General features: G+C 38.0%; 1 protein-coding gene across 1 annotated transcript in view; it reads right to left on the bottom strand.

Moving 5' to 3' along the window:
• RNF180 (ring finger protein 180) overlaps positions 1 to 14,536 on the bottom strand; it is a 107,838-nt gene that overhangs the window by 82,935 nt on the left and 10,367 nt on the right. The window lies entirely within an intron of this gene.

Genomic DNA, 14,536 nt, shown 5'->3' with positions numbered 1-14,536 from the left:
AAGCATCATAAGTAGGATTATTTATTCTTCTGTCTCCTTGAAGGTTTCTGCTGGAAAGCTCATTAGGTCTTCTTTTTCCTGATTTGAGAATCCTTAGGCTCATATGAAAATAGGAGATGGTCTAGAAGGTAGATGAGAATAAAAAAATTCATACTAAGTACATCCTTTTCATCTCTACGATGCTTTTGCTCTTTAAATGCAGCTTTAAGAGTAATACCTGAAATACTTTTAACTTTCAGATAAGCAGCAAGGGCTTGGATCATAAAGGCATTCTTAAGTCAGTTAAAAGTTAAACTTCTCTAATATTAACCATTTTCTTTTGGTCAGTATACCTTTGAGAATTCAGGCTGCTTGAGGCTAGGCTTTTTTTCCTTTCTTCTGCTAATTTTGGGAAACTCTGGAGAACTGTTGCTGCATCAGAAACTATCTGGCTCTCTGGAGCTCTCCCTGAGTGTGAATGTTGCTAGAAAAAAAATCTCTTGATACCTTTTACTATGTAGCTACTAGTTGTCTTGCCCAGAAATAGCAGTGAATTGCTCATGCAAGGGTGAAATTATATGTATCACTTCCTTGCAGAGAAACACAACAAACAACTTTTTTATTTTTCTTTTTTTTTTTTTTTCAGTGTGATAACTACCTAACACACCCCTTGTCTTAATGATTGTTATTAAGGTAGTAGGTGTAGCCATTACTCTTCATATAGAGAGACATTTGCATCACTGTCTAGATTATGTCAATGCTTAACTGAATAAACTATCTCAAGCAGTTCAAAGGGCCTAAAGTACTTCACTGTTATTATGAATTGTCTTTCTAAAACCTGCTAGTAAATTGAACTGTACCAGGGAGTGCTCCTGAGAGCTGAAATTCAATTGTACATTCTGTGAAATTTTTACTGTGGTTCTGATGTGGTTTAACCCCAGTTGGCAACCAAGTACCACAAAGACGCTCACTCTGCCACCAGTGCAACTGGTGTGAGAAGTGAAAGAGTAAAAGCTGGAAAACTGGTGAGTACAGATAAAGGCAGTTTAATAGGGACAGCAAAAGCCCTGCACACAAGCAAAGCCAAATAAGGAATTTATTCACTGCTTCCCATGGGCAGGCAGCTGTTCAGCCATCTCCAGAACAGTGCCCCATCATGTGTAACAATTACTTGGGAAGACAAAAATTATGACTCTGAATATCTCTGCCTTCCTCTTTCTTTCTCCCTCTTTATATACTAAGTATGATGCCATATGGTCTGGAATATCCCTTTGGTCAGTTTGGGTCACCTGTCCCAGCTATGTCCCCTTCCAACCTCACAAGAGCCCCCAACTTCCTCATCAGCATGGCAGTGTGAAAACCAGAAAAGGTCTTGGCTCTGTGTAATCACTTCTCAGCAATAACAAAAAGATATCTTTCTTATCTACCTTGTGTTCAGGAAAACTTAGACCCATACTAGGCACTGTGAATAAAATTAACTCTACCCAGGCCAAAACCAGCACAGGCTGTTCCTAGAATATTTTTGTCACAAGTGAGATTACATTGTTCCAGTTTCCATGCTCAGTTTGTGATACACAATGGGCCATTTCTACTAGTCACTTTGTGTGTGCCCAAGCTGCTTTATAGGCTAAGGTAATTTAGCAGTGTAGAAGTGAGCTGTTCTCTGCTGGCTGGCATCAGCAACCTGTATGCAGGCACACTTTGTGAGAAAAATCTCGGCTCGAAGAATTTTTAGAGAGATGAGAGTAAGGAGCAAAGCAAAATAGGGTTTAATGGCCAAACTGCGCGCACAGGGTGCCTCGCCACAGCGAAGTCACCGGGGAGCACACGGGGGAGGGGGAGGTCACCCCCATTTATTTCCTTCACACCACGCCCTCTTCCCTCCCCTCCAGGAGTCCATCCCTCCATAGTCCATGTATGGTGGTACCGTGCACGCTGATTCAAGGTTACTCCATCACTTCACTTCTTCACTGCCTTCTTTGGGCAATTTGTTGCTGCATCATCAACGCTGATTGGCCCATCCAGTCGCCCTATCAGGCCCTACCACCGTCAGCAGGCCCTGACAACAGCCCCCCTTGCTGAGGCTGCTGCCTCACAGATTGCCCACCAAATTCACCTGTCTAACCTGCATGTGGAGAAATCCCTCCCTTAAAGGGCCATTCTGCTTTCCAAAAAGCAATTAACACAGAACCTTTTAATTCAACTGTACAAATCAACCAAAACCCTTTCCTTCCACACCTCCCACAATGAACTCTCTCTTTTTATTTCCCACAACTTAACTAAACTTTCAGTATACCAAGTGATTCAAGAGTGACTACATAGTTTTGTTCTTTGGCATAATGAAGATTAGTAACAACCCCACTTTGTAAGGCTCATTTATTCCCCCTTTCAGAGTAGCCATCCAGAATGACATTGTCTCCTTGACATCCACCTGAGCACCCTAAGACCAGCTTATACACAAATCTTACCTGCTTTCCTCAAATCTCAATCAGAAGTGAGGATGCTCATTTTAAAAACTCTTGCATTCTAAGGCACAAAAAATGTGTTGCCAGCTCTCAGTCACAGGATTTACTAGTTTGAAAACAGTGATCCTGCTTCATAAATTGCATCTGAGGGTGCATTTTCTCACTCAAAGTAAGCAATAAAAAAACAAGCTAAAAGCACAAATGCACACTAAAAATCACAGACAGTATACATTACTGCAGGAAACGTTGTTTGGTGTTATAAGAGAGAAATCCCAGAGACATAAACCAGGTAGCATAAAAATTGTTTTTCTGAATATCCCTCTAAAACAGGTTCCCATTTGTTCTGTGTGGACCCATCCAAATTAGGACAGAGCATCAGCAGAGATGCTCAAAGTGCAAACTACACTGACTTAAGGTCCTCTGGGGAGATAAATTAGCTCTACTTTAAAACAATTGCTAATACAGTGATGTAACGGATGAAAATAATTAACTCATATTCTAAAGGGCAATTTCCTACTTGCTTAAATACAAAGATATAAAAGAAATTCTTAAACACATAGAAAGGAAGAGTTTTGAATGTTAATCATACCTGTCAAAGTTAAATAGATTCTGCAGAAGTCTAGGATGAGTAGTCAAACATTTCATATCCTCACTAGTAATAGTAATGGAATTCTTTTTTAAAGACAAGTTTCATACTCTAATTGCTAATTCTTAAGGCATTCTTTATCCATTATCTTGATGTCTTCTAATATTCTGGAGCAGTGTTATTCTTCCTCCTGGATGGCACAGTAATCTGTTTTTCATCTACTACGTGTGTGGTGATGCAGATTCTAGGTAAAAAAAAAAAAAAAAAAAAAAAAAAAAAAAAAAAAAAAAAAAGGTACAGAATTAAAAGTAGCTGGAATTTTATTGCCATAAACATGGGAAAATCCAGAAGTATTTCTAAGCAATATTTCTTACTCTTGTATGGAAAACAGGTTTGAAGACCAGTAATTTCAATGATTATGTGTTTGAAGAGATCAGTTTCAAAGATTTCTTTCCTTTTCTCTAAAAGTAGTTCATATAAGGTGTAGTTTAATAAAACTTCAGTAGGATATGCACATTAGTGTGGTGTCTGTTCATTGACAATATCTGTATTGGCTTTTAATCTAGTTACTATTTTTAAAGTTGAGTGTATTTCCTTCATGCATCTTGTAACTAAAGTCATGCTAATATTGCATAAGGATGAGATATTAAAACCAGCTGTGAAATACAATTAATTACTTCTGGATTTGATAGAAGGGGAAGCAAAAAATGCTGTAGTTCTTCTGACTGCAAGTCATATATTCCACAAATAATACTGACCACCCAGAAAAAGTGCACAACCACTTCTGTTATGCAGCTGTGCTCGCTGCAATCTCATCTCAGTTATATTTTTTCATCATTCCCAGGCAACTGTAGCCTGAATAGAAGCTATGAGAAAAAGCAGTTGGAGTCACAGATATGAAAGATTTGGAGGAAAAGAGGAGCTTTGTTGATCATTCTTCTCATGCAAGGTGGCCTTTGTAACTCTGGAGAGATGCAAAGGAAGCTGACTGATCACCAGTGGTTCAAAGCATGAGTAAGAAACGTGAGAATCCCCAGATTAAGAACTTTCAGTCTGAACATAAAGAAAAGGCAGTGTGTGAAGAAAGGGAATGCAGTGTCTAGTTAGTAGGTACTCACAAATGCTATTTTCACATATGGCTATATGGATTTTGAATTATAATAAGGCAGCTATCAAGTTTGTCTCATGGCTGATTTTCACTAAACTCTTGACAGACTGGTATGTCCATTATGGCTTTTTTATTACCGACATCCATGGGAGTCAGACTTTCTATGTAGTCTATGAACTCTAATGAATACAAAAGCAAATATCCTTCCTTGCTTTTTAAATAAGAAAGCACTAGCTTTGCAGAATACTAATAAGTGATTTAGTCCACTGTTACCCAGAGCTGCAAGAACTTTTGCAACTGTAGTGTTTTGATGACTCTCTTGGATTTGAGCTGTGACTTTGTAAACGAACTTTGATATTTTTGATTTTTTTAATATCAGTTTTCCAGATTGGACCTTTCAAGTAATTAAATCAAGGCACTATGTTATGGCCATAAAACATGCTTAGCAATAGAGATTCAGGCAAAACGTTCTTATGAGATCACTCTTCGGAAAAACAATATGCCTCATTTTGTATTATAGCCTACAGTCCTGTACATTGTCCAAATGCTTCTTGAACTCTGGCAGGCTTGGTGACATGGCCACTTCCCTGGAAAGCCTGTTCCAGTGCCTGGCCACCCTCCAGGTGAAAAGCCTTTTCCTAATATCCAATTTAACCCCACCTACACAGTTTCATGCAGTTCCCTTTGGTTGCACACCACTGGTCATCACAGAAGAGAAAGCAGTGCCTGCCCCTCCCCTTCACAACAAACTTGTAACTGTAATGAGGCCTCCCCTCAGGCTTCCTCTTCTCCAGGCTGAACAGCCCAAGTGATCTCAGCTGCTCCTCATACAGCTTCCCCTCAAGGCCCTTCATCTTCATTGCCCTCCTTTGGACACTCTCTAGCAGCTTTGTCCTTCTTATACTGAGGCACCCAAAACCCCACACAGTACTCAAGGTGAGGCAGCACCATTGCAGAGTGGGATAATCTCCTCCCTTGACCATCCAACAACCGTACCCCAAGGATTTTCCACATATGGGAGAGCATGTAGCAATAGGTTTGACTGACTGGCTTATTTATATGTTTGCAAGTATATTTCAATTTCATCTTTGTGCCTATCCCTTAAAACCATTGCAGTTTGAGCCAATGCTTAGCTCAAACTGCATCAGCCCTGATTCTTCCAGTTACAGAAGTTCCCTCTTTTGTCCTTTTGTGTTGAACATCAGACAGCCTTTACAAACAGATCCTTTTGGGCTTCACCCATTTGCAAAATGTTCCAGTAGGGTGAACTGAAGCAACATATACAGAGCAGTTCAAAGGCCTTATAAGAACCTATTCATCTATTTTAATTTTCATTTAACTGAACTAACTTGATTCCGTAAGTTACCGGTGAAAAACAGGCATCAACAAATGCTTAACTAATTCAAATATCTCTACATTAATGGTCTTTTTATAGTTCGGTGAACAGTGTGGGAAAATGTGAAAATGCTCATCTTCAGAGGCTCAGAAAACAGGAGGCCAGTAAACATGCTTTGTACTTAATTTTAGAAATGCAGTCTTGTTTGGACTATTCAACATAAGTACACAGGAGCAAAATATTTTCCAATGAAAAATGCTATCCTTGTTATTTTGCAGTTTGGTATCTAAAGATTACATGGCTGTGTTTAAAATTTAGAGATAGAATTAAGATTTCCCTGAGCTGATATAATAGGTTGCACTCTGATAAATCATATAAATCACAGCTTCTCTCGTCTCTTACAGGCTACCAGTTAAGTTCTGTGCAATTCACCTATAACACCTGCTGCAAACTGTTTTATTATTGCATTTGTCTTTGGTAGAATAGGACCACAGAGATTTTTATGTTGGTTGTCTATATTGTTTTTTCATTGGTTCTCTTCTCTCTTTACCAGCAAATAAGACTAGGCTTTTTTGTTTTGGTTTGGTTTTTAATACATGTTGACTAATGTACTTAAAATAGCATTTTAAATATCTAGCACAGATATATTATATTTTGAATGTACTATGTAGTCAAGATAAAGTTGTATCTCAAGAATTTGATTTTGCCAGAGTTCCTTTTGACATTATATGTTTGGTTATAATTTACCTCTAAAAAGCAACAGATTTAAGAAGTTTTAGCCAGAACCCCAGTAAAGAAGCACAGCCATGACTATTGTGCTTTGAGGTAGTTATTTCATGGTTGCTTGCAGCCATATGTTCATAGTCCTTTTCATCTGCAGATCCGAGTGTTGAGGTCAGTGAGCTCAGTCAGGAAGTGATCCAGCTGGAAACAGCAAAAGAAACAAATACCTTAAAAGGTTAATTTTCAGCTGGATCAGTTTCCTATTCTGATCCTTTAAGTGACAAATATTCATGTGCTCTGTGAGTGCTGATGTGAGTTATGTGGATGCTCCTTCAGTAGCAAAATGCATTTATGTTGTGGTTAAAGCAATATGTAACCATATTCTAAATGTACACAGGAGTGGTCTTCACCAGTGGTGATGGACATCCAAGCCCCAGTTTTTCAGAAATGATCCTACTTACCGACCGTCTTATAGTACTTTCAAGATTGTTCAATAGGTCTGAAAGTATGTCTTAAGCAAATCCATCTGCATTATACTCAGTCTTAACAAAGTTTTAACAGAATAATAACAACTGCATTTCAGTTGCTGAACTCGTAAGATAATCAGGAAAGAAAACCAGATTGTGAGAATAAGCAGTAAGAAATACTGAAAATGCTGTCCATCAGTACATATAATACTTTTTAAAGACTTCATTTGCCATAAACAGGGACAAATTTTAAGTGCAGCAGTACCAAATAATATATATGCTTCTGGGTTTTAGGTTTCCTTGTGAAAGAAGAAATGTTACAGTCATTTGAAACATGACTTCCATCTAGCTTCAGAAAAAAATCCGATTAATGATTTTCCCACAGCAACTTTTATTTATTTGAAGGGGGAGAAAAAGGTATCAAAATCTATCAATGTTGGAAAGAGAATAATTCCCTTTCTTCTGTAGGTAGGAAAATCTAAAATACAGAAAACTGTTAATCAAACTTACGGATTTTTTCAAATGCTGCTGGTGGAATTTGTACTCTATTTAGTATCAGCTAGTGCATTACCATCAAGATCATATTTTACTGCATTGGACAAATTCAATTGTATACAGAAAGAAGAATTTACACCTTTCTTGTCTTCCTGGTAAATGTCTTTTAATCAGGCACAGCTTAATTCAAATGTAATGGTTTGAAGGTTGCTCGTCACTACCTGTTTTAGGCATGTATAACTAGTATAATTGTATCAGATGCAGTATGATTGTATCAGATCCATATAATCAGACTTCTGTCAGAAGCAACCCTTGCCCACTTGCTACACTAACAAGATCTGAGTGGATCTGGGTTATTTGCTTTATGCTTTGTAAGAAACTTTTCCAGACTCTCTTTCTCTTCAGAAAGAGAGGCACTACCTTATAATTCAACTTGAATAAGGGTTTTTGAAATTTAATTTTTTTCTTATGCTGCATACAAAAGTTGCCTGGTAAAATTACCAAACTGTATGTATAGCACTTTAAAATGATTGCATTGGATTTGCTGGTTCCTTGATGTTTCAATATTTCTTGGTATTTTGGGACCTGCTAAAAAGAAGCAGGCCCAGGCCAAAGTTTAGTCTGTGATACATATAGCACAAGGCATGCCACCAGAGTCTGCAAATCACATGAACATTGTATAATGTGACAAAAGTGGCTCTTCAGCTTCCCTTCTCTGTTCTCGACTTTTTTCCAGCACTACATCTGCGTTTCTTCTATATGTCACTTTGATTGAGTCAATGAGCATTTTTTTTTTGCATGTAAATCACTCTCTTTGGGTATACTTTTGTTATTAGTATTGTTGCTGTTCATTTTCTTACCTCATTGTTGTTTCCAATACATTTTTTTTAATCTCAACCCATTATCTTTACCTTTGTCTCTGACTGGAAGAGGGGAGGGGAGTGAGCAAGCAGTGTCTGGTTTTGAACAGTCTTGTTTGGGGTCAGGGACACTAGACCGAGGAGTGCCATATCTAAACCATGACACCCGTGGATCTCCGTGGACTGCAGGGGTACAGTGTGTTTCACCCTGGTCTCTCTATAGGTTGTAGGGAAACCTCTGCACTGGCATCCTAAGCACCTCCTTCCCCTCCTGCTTTACTGACCCCGGTGTCTGAAGAGCTGTTTCTCTCACATATGCTCAGTCCTCTCTTCTGGATGCAATTGCACATATTTTTTTCCTCCCTTTCTTAAATATGTTATCCCAGAGGTGCTACCGCTATTGCTGGTGGGCTCAGCCTCAGCCAGTGATGAGTTCATTTTGGGGCTGGCTGGCACAGGCTCTCTCAAACACAGAGGATGCTTTCACAGAAGCCACTCCCGTAGTCCTCTGCTACCAGAACCTGGCCATGCAAACCTAATACACATTCTTTCAGTAAAAATTAGCTTTATGTAAAACTGTTTTTCCAGATTCATGTTTTTGTGAGATAATTTGTCCTTGGTAGATAGCACTTTTGATTTTTTTTTTTTTAACAGTGAAGTATCTTAAGCAATAGACTGTCAGTGGAACTTTTCTGAATGAAAAAGTGAAAATGAAATATTTATAATAAAATAGAGGCATAAAGTCTCTGAAAGTTTGGGCAATGTAGTTGTGTTAGTGCTGTTATCATCATATTATTATGTGCTTTCTTCTCAAGTATTCTTGGCCCCTGAGTTTCATCATCTTCTTCTATCTATTAAGGCACAGATATTCTAGTACCTCTCAATCTGTTCACAAGTCTAAAACTGAGGCCATGTTTTCTAGTACATGTGAAACCTGAGGTATGAAAATTTTATAATATTGCAATAATACAGGGTTTTTTTGTTTCCCAGTGTTAAGGAAGATAATGACCTTTCTGCTGGTATTTGTTAGTTCCAACTCTTGAGGTGTGCATTTAAACTATTCCTATTTCTCTTTTAAAAATTTTTATATCAAATTAACTTATGCTAATTTTAGATTCTCTTCACTTTTTCAGAAGTAACATATATCTGCAGAACTTGATACAAAATTGATTGCAACATAGAGGTTTTTAATAATCATACAAGGGCATACAATTATTTGATTAAAGTAATTTTGGAGCGATACCTTCCTGAGGTATAAATCATAGCCTGTTCAGCAAATTTATGCAATCTGAAATTGTAATTTCTTCTTTCTTTTGTTCACTTTTCATTCCATAGGAGTTTTCCCATGGAGTTGATATATAATCTAATAATTCCTGGCATCCTGAATAATAACAGAAATCTCAATATTGAAAACCTTTTTTTAAAATTATGAGATGACTATTTCTTGGGTTTAGAAGACTGTACAACTTTATCTAGGCTTAATGCCAAGGTGAGATTTCTTTTTTTTTTCTTAAGCTGAAAACAGAAAATACTTAACATTATTTTAGACATTGTGGACTCTGTATTTTCTAATTGTGTGAATAGTCAGGTTAAATCTACAAAACCCCTCTATTCATAAAGATCTTTGCTACATTATATTTGTTAAGGGGATTTATGAGCAAGAAAATAAACCAATACTTTTGAGGAAATAAGTTGATTTAGATTTTTCCAAAAGAAAGTTTTCTAAAGGTGACTGGACTTTGAATGTAACAAAACTGAGGTAAATGCTCAAAGCAGAAAGACTGGAAAAAGTTGGAGTAACAAAGCGGAGGCAAATAAAAAGATGTGTTTTCAAAAGACAACCCAATCTTACTCTCAGATTTTATGACTTTATGCCAGTGAACTGCATAGGAGAAATCGAGTTGGACAAAACAGAGGTGAAGAAAACATCAATGTGCATCAGCCAGGAATTTCAGTCAAATAAAGGAAAAATGTGCAGAATCATATTTCTAGTAGTGCATATAAGAAGTTCTGTAATGATGGGAAAGTTTACTCTACTGTGATCTAAAGTGAATAAAATTTGATACTGTGGATGCAGACAAAAGCATACAAATACACAATAATTTCATTGCTAGGACTGTAAGTCCTACTTTGAGAAGAAAATACTTAATTTTTCCATGGCTGGGAGCTGCATAGAAAAAGAATGCATGTGCTCCTTTTACAAATGTCATTTTAATACTTTGTCTTCTATCTTTATGTATGCTTAACTGTCCAAGTTTCAGTGCCATTTAATGTGTTTTCTGTATCCTCTTTAAAGCTCTGAGTAATTATTACCTATATATATTTCAATGTGATCTCTGTCCATCTTCATGCCAGACCCTTGCCTTGTTTTCTCTTGGTGGCATAAAAATATATTAGTTAGCGTTTGCTGATGTTACAAAATTCAGGTAGCTCAGTGGCACACATTGAGAAGGAGGTATCCTGACTGAAGGAAAAACAGACTCAAGTTCTCATGGGAAGATGAGATGAAACACATTAGCATGCAGGCATTAACTTGCTTCTTACAGTTAATACTAAAAGTTTTATTCCTAGAAGATTATGCCACAAATATGCCTGTGTAGGTAATTTTTACTTGGGTGTTCAAAGCCAGTTACTTTCCTTGAGTTATAATTGTAAAAAAGTTGACTGTGTTCAATGTCAAGGACACAGGCAGAAGAATGAAAGAACTGAACAGTGCAGACTAGGTCTGGGACTGTCGGCTGACTTGAACTGGGCTGAACTAGCTGACATCTGACTTCTTTGAGCCAATAGTATTCCATACCATATTCCAACATCATCTCGAAGTGTAGGAGCCAGTGTGGGAGTGGCTTGGTCAGTTCCTTCATAGCTGTAGTCCCAGGAGTAACGGAGGGAGGCGGGTTTGTGACCTGCAGAGACGACTTCACAGAAGTTAGCAGCAACAGGCAACTTTATTCATCCGCTCACAAACTCTTATACACTTCAAAAGCTGAATCCCTCCGCAGCTCTGCCACCTTGGCACTGATAATTGGTTAACAATGCTGTTTACATGACAATGCCCGCTCTAATTGGCCGATTACACACATCTGTTGAGAGGGTGGCAGGAGCTGCTGACCTCATTAATTAGTCCTTGAAACTACAACACGCTAAGCACAGAAACAAGTTCAATACACAACTCACACTTTAGATCTAAGAGCATATAAAATCCCAACACAGGAGGACACACTGTGCTGTCCCAAGAGGGACGGGAGGCCCAGAGCACTGGCTTGCCACCATGTTATCTTAGGGAAGTAGAATGTCTGTTCTTAATCTTTCTCTCTGCTTAAGTCTGTCTCTGGAGAATTGAGTTCTCTGGAATGACTTGTAGTTAAAATAGTAAGATTTGTGTTCACTGGGGAGTAGGAAGTTATTTCGTGTTATTTTTAACTTGTGTAATTATGTATTATATTGTAGTTTGCTTTTAATTTTCTCTTTTCTGTATAAATATATATATATATATATATAGTTAGTTTAAGTTTCAGCCTAGTTTGAGTAGTTTTTTTTCCCTTCCTCCCATTTCTCAGCTGGGAAGGGGAGTGTAGCAGGTTTGGCCTAGCTGTTGCGCAGCGGGAGCATGCTGGGCCCATAACCCAGAGGTTGATGGATCGAAACCATCCTCTGATTTATCTGTCCTGGGTTGAGCTGGCAAAACGCCAACTGTCCAGGACAAGGTGAAAAGGGTTCCTCCTCCCCCCAACCAGCTATGGGAAAAAGAAGAGGGAGAGAAAAAAACCCCTCAGAACCAAGTTTATGCTGAAACTAACTACATGTATTTATACAGAGAAAACTATGAGAGAACTACAATATAACACACACTTACACAAGTTACATACATATAACAAGGAATAACTCCCCACTCCCCAATTAATACAAAGCCCATTACTCTAAATTCATAAGCACTCCAAAAGACACTCAGCAAGGAAGAGAAAGTATAACAACAAAATATTTCTACTTCCCTGAATGCAAACAAAATGCAAGCACAGGCAACAGGAGCAGGGCCTAGCATAGTAGAGGAGCTGCTAGATGTCCTCCTCTTAGTGCAGCCATGATGGAACTAACTAAGCCACTCCCACACACTGGATTTTACACCCTTTGAGATGATGTAGTATGGTATGGAATACCAGTTATCTCAAGTTATACAAGAGAAACCATCTAGATTGAATATAATAAACTGTGATGAACATTTAGGTGTTTAGGAACAAGCAGTCAAGCATAATCACATATCATAGAATTATAGAATCACAGAATATGCTGAGTTGGAAGAGACCCATCAGGATCATTGAGCCCAACTCCTGGACATGTGTATATAAGGTATGTGGTGAAAAATCACTGAATTAGTTAGTCTGAGGGCAGATACTAATGGAACATAATGGGAAGGGAACAGAAAGGATAGAATGTATTATTATAGAACTACAGTTGAAAAACAAATTTAAAAGAACAGCTAATGTATTGTGCACAACAGGCCATATTGTTAATGCTAGGGAGAGGATACATAAACACACCATCAGGCTGTATAAACTGGCATCATAAGTTTGTACATATGGAGAATAATTTTATCAGAGCAAAAAAGATATTCCTGATAACTGTTTTTCCTTTTTGGCTTTCTTCGGTGGAAAAGAACTCCTGAAATGGGCTGTGAACTCTCCCCAGCTGTGTTTGGTATTGCAGTTTGCTGACTCCTGTTGTGGTCCCCCAGTGTAATTGCATTAGGGTATTTGGAAATGCATCAGTGGAGACTCAGGCATGTCTGACCACCTGCCATTTGGTGTGAAATGGAGAAATACAGTCTGCAGTGATGTTTCATGAGGTATTCACACCAGACATTTTTGTTGTAATAAATAGGGATCTGGAGCTCTCTTTAACATTTCTATTTTTTTTCTGTGTGGGCTGAAGGGACAAGATACTGGAGGAACCTTAAGTACTTTCCTTATTTAAGGCATTAGATTAGTAGTATTCTTGGTCCAGTTTTCCTTTGAGGCCTGGGAAGAGAGTGACTGGAGACCAGGGAAGTTGTGTGGACAGAAACTTTCCTTTCACCATTGCTTGCGACCCCTCTTCTGTGTACGGTGTGAACAATAGTTATCAGAAAAAGATTACAGAATTTTTTATCACAGGATACAAAGAATCTGTTATTTGAATTCATGCTAAGAAAGGATAAAAGAGTGGAACAGAACATTGTCCTGCCTACACAATCCCTAGCTCAAAGTAAAATTCCAGTTTATTGCATCCAATTTGTGCTTGAGTAGAAAAAGGAGTGGGTATTGGAAGTATCTGTATGTGTATATAGGAGAAAAAGTGACTTGGTCCCTTCCATACAATCCTAAACTCTGTATAATGGGAAATTTTCCCAGCTTTTCATGGAAATTCACACCAGATGTCAAGAATTTTAAAAATATATATATATAATTGTATACTACATCTCTTTAACGGCTGTTGTTTTAGACTGTACCAATTCAGAGTGAGGCCATAGTTTCACAATCGTCAATATCCAAACAGCCCCCCACATTATTGAATCACTCACTTACAAGAAATGAATCCAAATCAAACATGTGATATCTGTGTTTTTACTGCTTTAGCTGAAGCACCCTGTGAAATTCATGACTGGTTTTATGCCAAAAGCCAGATACAGGAGGTCAGATGATACAGGTCTTATGGTACAAAACCCATCAAAAGGTATGGAAATATCTCAATCTGCCAATAATTTGTGCTGTATCAGTAGTTTTGTGTCATGTAAGGGTACTGATTTTGATCTAGTAATGGGAGCCATAAAGCCAGACTCAGTGTGTCATGAAACTATAGACTGATGCCATAGTTGCAGGTATTTTTGCAAGTACATTCCAGCTGGTATAAAAAACCTCCTCCCTGCTTTACTTCTGGATGTGTCATGGTTTAACCCCAGACCTAAGTACCATGCAGCTCCTTGCTCACTTCCACACTGCCTGCTTCCCCCTCAGTGGGGAGGAAAGTCTGGAAAAAATAGTGAAACTCATGGATTAAGATAGGAACACTTATATAATTGAAGCAAACACCATTAATGGTGATAACAACAACAACAACAACAACAACAACAAAACAACAACAACAACAATAATAATAATAATAATAATAATAATAATAATAATAATAATAATAATAATAATAATAATAATAATAATAACAACTGTAATGAAAAGGAGAGAGAGATTGAGAGGATTGTAATCCAAGAGAAACAAGTGATGCACAATACAATCTCTCACCACCCACTGACCAATGCCCATGCCCAGCCCACAGATGTGATCAGCCTCTCCTGGCTAGAACCTTCCCCTACTCCAGTTTATATACTGGGCACGACATTCTGTTGTATGGAACGTCCCTTTGGCTAGTTTGGGTCAGCTCCCCTGGCCATGTTTCTTCCCAGTTTTTTGTGCGCTTTCTCACAGGCAGACCCTGAGAAACTGAAAAGTGCTTAATTTAAGGTAAGTGCAATTTAGCAACAACCAAA

Source organism: Pithys albifrons, chromosome Z (genome assembly GCF_047495875.1).
Source record: "Pithys albifrons albifrons isolate INPA30051 chromosome Z, PitAlb_v1, whole genome shotgun sequence".
Classification (NCBI taxonomy): domain Eukaryota; kingdom Metazoa; phylum Chordata; class Aves; order Passeriformes; family Thamnophilidae; genus Pithys; species Pithys albifrons.
Note: the sequence above shows the minus strand (reverse complement) of the source record. Positions and strands in the feature narration are given on the sequence as shown.